The sequence below is a fragment of the Balaenoptera musculus genome, chromosome 7, assembly GCF_009873245.2.
Source record: "Balaenoptera musculus isolate JJ_BM4_2016_0621 chromosome 7, mBalMus1.pri.v3, whole genome shotgun sequence".
NCBI classification, from domain to species: domain Eukaryota; kingdom Metazoa; phylum Chordata; class Mammalia; order Artiodactyla; family Balaenopteridae; genus Balaenoptera; species Balaenoptera musculus.
The window spans coordinates 28,670,960-28,677,629 of NC_045791.1; positions in this window are offsets into that span (position 1 = coordinate 28,670,960).

A 6,670-nucleotide genomic window follows, 5' to 3' on the forward strand; every position below is an offset into this window, starting at 1 on the left:
TCCACCAGAGAATTATGCATTTATGTAGTTAACTGTGTGCTCCCCCTTCTCACAAATAAAACTGACCAAGAAAAAAAGCATCTCTCTCAAATCAACAAAAAAAATACTACTTAAAAAAACTCCTTGAGTAAAAAGCTTATAAAACATGGTATTTTTTTAGCTCCTTTGAAAGATAATTATTAAAATAAACTAATTTTATTATTTATTCTTTTCACTCTTTTGGGTATATATTTGGAATATATGTTTTTAGTGCAGAAAGTTGAAAGTTTTCTGTATCTACTCACATTCGACGGACACTACAATTCATGACCACTTTTTAGACAAGTTAAATTGATTAGAGAAGTCATTCAATGTCATTGAGTACCATTTGTCACTTCATAAACAGCTACAATCTGCTGCCTACAAATGCATAAGGACTGCCAAATAAATCACATCAAATGGTGGGAGTAGACAGTATCCCTTCATCTATAATTGGTACAGCCTCTCCTGTCACGTTTGTTCATTCTTGTGATTCTGGTGTGGATTGACACTGACATGGAAAGGGCAGCCGCTGTCAAAGACGTTAGAGAGTCCGTGTTTCGGTGATGTACGTGCTAATAGATATCCATCATAATATTACATTAATGTCACCCATGTATCAAACGTACAACTTAACCATCTAGATATCAGATGATATGCCCATGTGGTTCTGTACTAACAGGAGATAAACTCTTTGACTTCGAAGGGAAATTGATAGATGCCAGAGGAAATAACATGGTTAACAGATCTATAAGAAAACAGTACAAACGTAGCTTGCATGTGCTGTTTCACTGGACATAATTGTAAAGCTCTATCGTTTACTTTCAGTCACATTTTCATAAAATATGATCAGTAAATATATTATGTTTTTGCTAATTTCCAAACAGCTTCATTTTAAGAATTCTTTTTCTTTCCTTGTCAAGCAAAAAAAATGGCCCCTATTACAATTAATGCTTTATATTATGTCCCAGGTTTAGGCTTTAATGAAAATCTGCTTTCTTAGGATCCAAACTCTTTCTCCCTGCAGTATCTGTGTGTGTGCAATGTGCACCTGTGTGTATAAGCACACACACACATACATGCAGGCTTTTGTATATATTATACCATACTGCCACACTAACATTAAAAATTAACATAAATTAATGAAGACAATATACTTCCATAATATCAAGTCTTTAAACACTGTAGACTCCAGGGAGATGGAAATGGACTTCAGTTGTTGCTGAAACATCTCTAATATATTGAATTCCACTCTGCAGAGATAATGGCCATGTCCACATGACAAACTGGAAAATTCAGTATTACATTAGAACAGCTTTGTCTTATTGGACTTTTACTATTTGCCAGGAGCTTTGCAGATATTATCTCTTCCCATTTCACAGTAAGTGGGAGAGGTGGGTATTTTTATTCCCATTTCCTAGGTGAGGAAATGGAGGCACCAAGAAAATAAATAAGGTGCACAGTATCATCCAGAAAGAAAAAGAACTAAGATCCTGGGGTTCAGGACGGTCTGGATCCAAACCCTTTTACACAATGATATGCCCTCAATCAAACTTTGAGAACTCAAAAAAATCTTTGAGACATGAACATACAGTAATAATGCCAACAGAGAAAGGAGGCCAATTCGGATTCTCTGAAAAATTTCCCCTGTCTGAAGTACCACGTTACTTGATCTTGGGAGCAGAGGTGTCTGCAGAAATGGAACATTCTTGATGAGAACTCAGGCTTGGGCTTGCAATACTCTTAGCCTCCCTCACTGTGGCATCCAAGATGAAAAGCCTGTCCAGAAGAAAGTGGATAGGTGTGGGACTGCTGGGGCTCACAAAGATGCTATTTACTATGTGTATTAAGAAGCCAGTCATTCCAACAAAAGATTCTAATTTTACTGTTTAATTAGCCAGAATCTTCCACAATTTTTTTTTTTTTTTACCTTCTATGAAGAATATAGCCCTTGAAAAAATGCAGGAACATTTTCCTCAGTAATGAAGGGAATTTACAAATAACTATTGGAAGGGTCTGCTTCATTTTCCTGAAGGAGCTTATTCCCTAGAAAAAGTTGGATTCAACTGGAGACCTGGAGAGGAGTACATCATAAGAAAAAAGTTGCTGCAGCTTTTTTCAAAAGATCCATTACTAGAAAACATGATTTTTCTGTAGGTTGATTCAGTTAAATTCTATCAGCCATACTTGTTGACATGGAATTTGTTTTAAAAAGGTATACTAAACCTATTGTTCTTTTCTAATAGATAGTCAAAAGGAAACAGACATGAATTCATTTGAAAATAGGTTTGGACAAATAAATGGCAGAAGTAATTCTGGTTACTTGATCTGAGTTACAAAAAATGGCATTCTCCTATTGATAAACAGAAAATGCAGAATTGACCAATATCCAAAGCAGACAGCTTTCATGGGACTATGCTCATTGTCAACAAATGTTGGGAAAAGGTCAATGGTTAATTAAATAATCCATCACCTCAGGATAGAGAGTAGTTCTCAACTCTGACAATCAGTGACAGGAATATTAAAAGGTCAAGAAATGAGTTACAATATATTCTGTTTTGTTATTATGTATTATAAAGATGTGATTCTATTAAAGAAGTAGAGGGTAGAAAAGGTTCATATCCTACTAGAAACATGCTTCCTAAACAAATACATTTTGGATCATTTACTGATATGAATACTGTGAATTCTCCTGGAGCCAGAGGCTTCTTTGAATTTTTGTACTTTTTGAAAAAAAATGTTTTTTATAGAGAGTGTTTTGTCTCAATACTTGAAAAAGTACGTGAGGTGTAGTGGGGGTTGGGAGAAAAGCTTCTTTTTTGAGAATTACTTTCACTGGGGCTTCAAACCGTTATTTGCTTTGTAAAAGAACATCTTTGCAAACGTGGTAGCTTTTAACTGCGGACTGCACTTTCTTCCGATGCTGGATAACTCAGTCACTCTCAGAGACTAGTAACATCTCCAATTTCTTTACATCAAGTCCAGAAAAACCCTTTTGTAAGTTAAAAGTGCTACACAAACCTGATATATCGATTTGACCTAATTTTCTTTTGCCAGGATTGGCTTCCTCATTATCCTTTCCAGACATTCGTTGTTCTTGTTGTTTTACAATGGGAATTATTATTTAATTTGGGCTGCCTTATCTAGCAAAATTTCTTTCTCCATTATCCTCCCTTATTCCTTCTTCCTGCCCCAGAGTGCCATTGATTCATTCCGAGTTTTCAAGCTTCAAGTGTAAGCATTTTTTCTGTGCTGTAGGTTGACTGAACGAGAGCCTACTCATTTTCGTCTTTCCACCAGCCTTTCTCCTTTACCTCTTGTGGCCAAAATGTGGAACACAGACAACTAAAAGAGGTACCCCAGAATAACTGCTTTCCAGGAAGCCATAAATCATGTGTGATTAAAGTAATTGGCAACAATAGAAAGAAAACATGTTCCTGTGCTTTGGCTCTTTAGTTTTGCATGTGAGAGGAAACTGGTCACCAGTTGAGATCACCGCAGGTTGAGGAGAGATAATGCTTTATTTGAATAGAAAAATGAAGCCTCTTACTTGTCCCTTGAGAAAGTGGGTCTTGTCGAGTAATGGTCTATGGCCACGTCACTCTGCTGAAATGTTCATTTATATGGCTTCTAAATGAGGGGTGCTTCGCCAGGGACTTTGACCCATGACTGTGCATGGCTTTACCCCCTTGCTGTCTGGGTGAGTGCTGCTGTTTCAAATATGGGCAAGTGTTATAAGATTATTTTATCTCTTACTGTAAAGCGTTTTGAGAGACTTTGTATGAGAGGCAATATAAAAATAAATTGAATTGAACTGTGGCTTCACCTCCCCACTTTTTAGTGCTGAAACCTTTAGAGCAAAAAGTGCAGTGCTGTGACAAAGGACAAGATTAAGACGATGTCAGGAAAATGGTCAGCTCTGGAGAGCCCTGACCCTCCAGGAGGGGTGTGTGTGTGTGTGTGTGTGTGTCTGTGTGTGTGGTGTGTTAGTTGTTGTCACATTTGCCTATGTGTTAGTTTAAACCCTTTCCACAACTGTGATAAATCATATTTGTGTCCTTAAGTTAGTTATTCTGAGTCATAAGATATCCCGAATCTACTTCCAGTTAATGCATTTCTATGAAGACAAGAAGACTTCTTAATTACACAAATATCTCTTTTACATATCACTGTGCATTAAAAGCCCCCTGGTTAGCCTCCGAAAGGCGGAGGTCTGAACCATATCATATTACTTTCAGAATCCACAACTGCAATAATTTTTCTTTTAAAATAAAATAATCTTGGCTTAGGGTAATAGGTTTTTCCTGTAGAAATGTGATTTTGTGTTTTATGACACCGCATCAATACATTATTTTAATAAATGGCTCTTGGTTCACCAGAAGTGCTGTATTTTGACAATATCAGCCAACCTTTTCATTTGTTTAAGCAGGAAAAGTAGGGTGCCAAAATAAAGCTACTCCAGAAGAACATCTCAAGAATGTTTATGAAAACTCGGTTACAGCTACATTTATTAGAGTTAAAGCATAGTACTAATTTGTCATGCAGAATTCCAGGGAAGTGAGTAATTTCTGTATTTCTCTAAATGCCAGTGTTTCATATTTTGAGGTAACAATTTGCTTGTAAATACGAAACTAGCAGCATAGACTATAATGTGACAAAAGGTATCAGAGATTTGTCATTATCTGGCAATAGTTATTGGATATATTTGCTGCCACGCTATGGCATTTCTCATAAAAGTAAGTTGGGGAATGAAAAGATTTATCACACCGGGCTCTCTGACAATGGGCCAGAATTTTTAATGAATTAGATGATTTACTAGAGGTTAGAAACGGCCACCCACTCCCTGTCTTCACAACACGGAGATTTCCTTAGCACACCTCATTCTTATCTCCATCAAGACTCTCTGAGACTGTTTATGGATAAGCAGTTCAGTCCATGGAAGATCAGACTTTTTTCAGAGTTGTGACCACACTGACTATTAAGTTATCAAAATACAGAGAGCAAATCTCTTCCAGGACCCAGAATCTTTTTTGCTTATAAGGTTGCAGAGAGCTCTCCTCTGTAGATTTGTTGTTTATGACTCCTTTTTATCTCAAGCTCTCAACAATATTTTTGCATAGTGAGTAGATTATCCCAGGTATCCTGGGGATAAGTAGAAATATTATTGTCTCCTGGCAGTACATGGTGCCTCTGGGGCCTGAAAAAATGAATACCCCTTCAAAGGTGCTTATTATCTTAGGATGGCACAGAGACACTCATAGTCACTCATTTTTGTGTTTATTCTTTGTGGGACAGTGTGCTCTGGTTCAGAAGGGCCACTTTCCTAACCCAGAGTTAAGATAACAGAAATATATATATAATATATGCACACAAGAATGCATATATTGGCATTTCTCTTTCAAATGTTTCATTTCATAGAAAATACAGTTGTACCTAGTAATTTATATGCAGAAGTAGGAACAGATCTCAGGAACAAGACAGGAGGGAGAGATGTATTTTGCAATTTATCAAGTTACAGGTCCTAATACCATATTTTTACTTCTGCCCTGCAGTAGACTGAACGTTTGTATCTCCCCCAGAATTCGTATGTCAAAACCCTAATCCCCAGTGTGATGGTATTAGGAGGTGGGGCCTTTGGAAAGTAATTAGGTCATGAGGGTGGAGCCCTCATGAGCAGGATTAGTGGCCTTATAAGAAGAGGCATGAGAGAGATGATGTCTCTCTCCACCCTGTGAAGACATAGTGAGAAGGCAATCATTTACAAATCAGGAAGAGGGCTCTCACCAGAACCTGACTGTGCTGGCACTCTGATCTTGGACTTCCAGCTTCCATACTCTGAGAAATAAATTTTTGTTATTTAAACAACCCAGTTTATGGTATGTCATAGTAGCTGAACTGACTGCTTCCCTCCACCTCCACAATTGTACGTATTTTCCATTTAGACCATGACTCCATTTCTTTTTTTTAAATTTTAATTTTTAAAAAAAAATTAAGTATAGTTGATTTACAATGTTGTGTTAGTTTCAGGTGTACAGCAAAGTAATTCAGTTACATATATACATATATATGCATACATACACACACACACCTATATATTCTTTTTCAGATTCTTTTCCATTATAGGTTATTACAAGATATTAAACATAGTTCCCTGTGCCATATAGTAGGTGCTTGTTGTTTATCTGTTTTATATATAGTATTGTGTATATGTTAATCCTAAAGTCCTAATTTATCCCTCCCACCCCTTTCCCCTTCAGTAACTGTAAGTTTGTTTTTCATGTCTGTGAATCTGTTTTGTAAATAAGTTCATTGGTATTATATTTTTAGATTCAACATATAAGTGGAACTTCATGATATTTGTCTTTGTCTGACTTACTTTACTTAGTATGATAATCTCTAGGTCCATCCATGTTGCTGCAAATGGCATTATTCCATTCTTTTTATGGCTGAGTAGTATTCCATTATATATACATATACATATATATATATATATACACACCACATCTTCTTTATCTGTTCATTTGTTGAAGGGCATTTAGTTTGCTTCCATGTCTTGGCTTTGGTAAATAGTGCTGCTATGAACATTGGGGTGCATGTATCTTTGAATTAGAGTTTTCGTCTTTTCTGGGTATATACCCAGGAGTGGGATTGC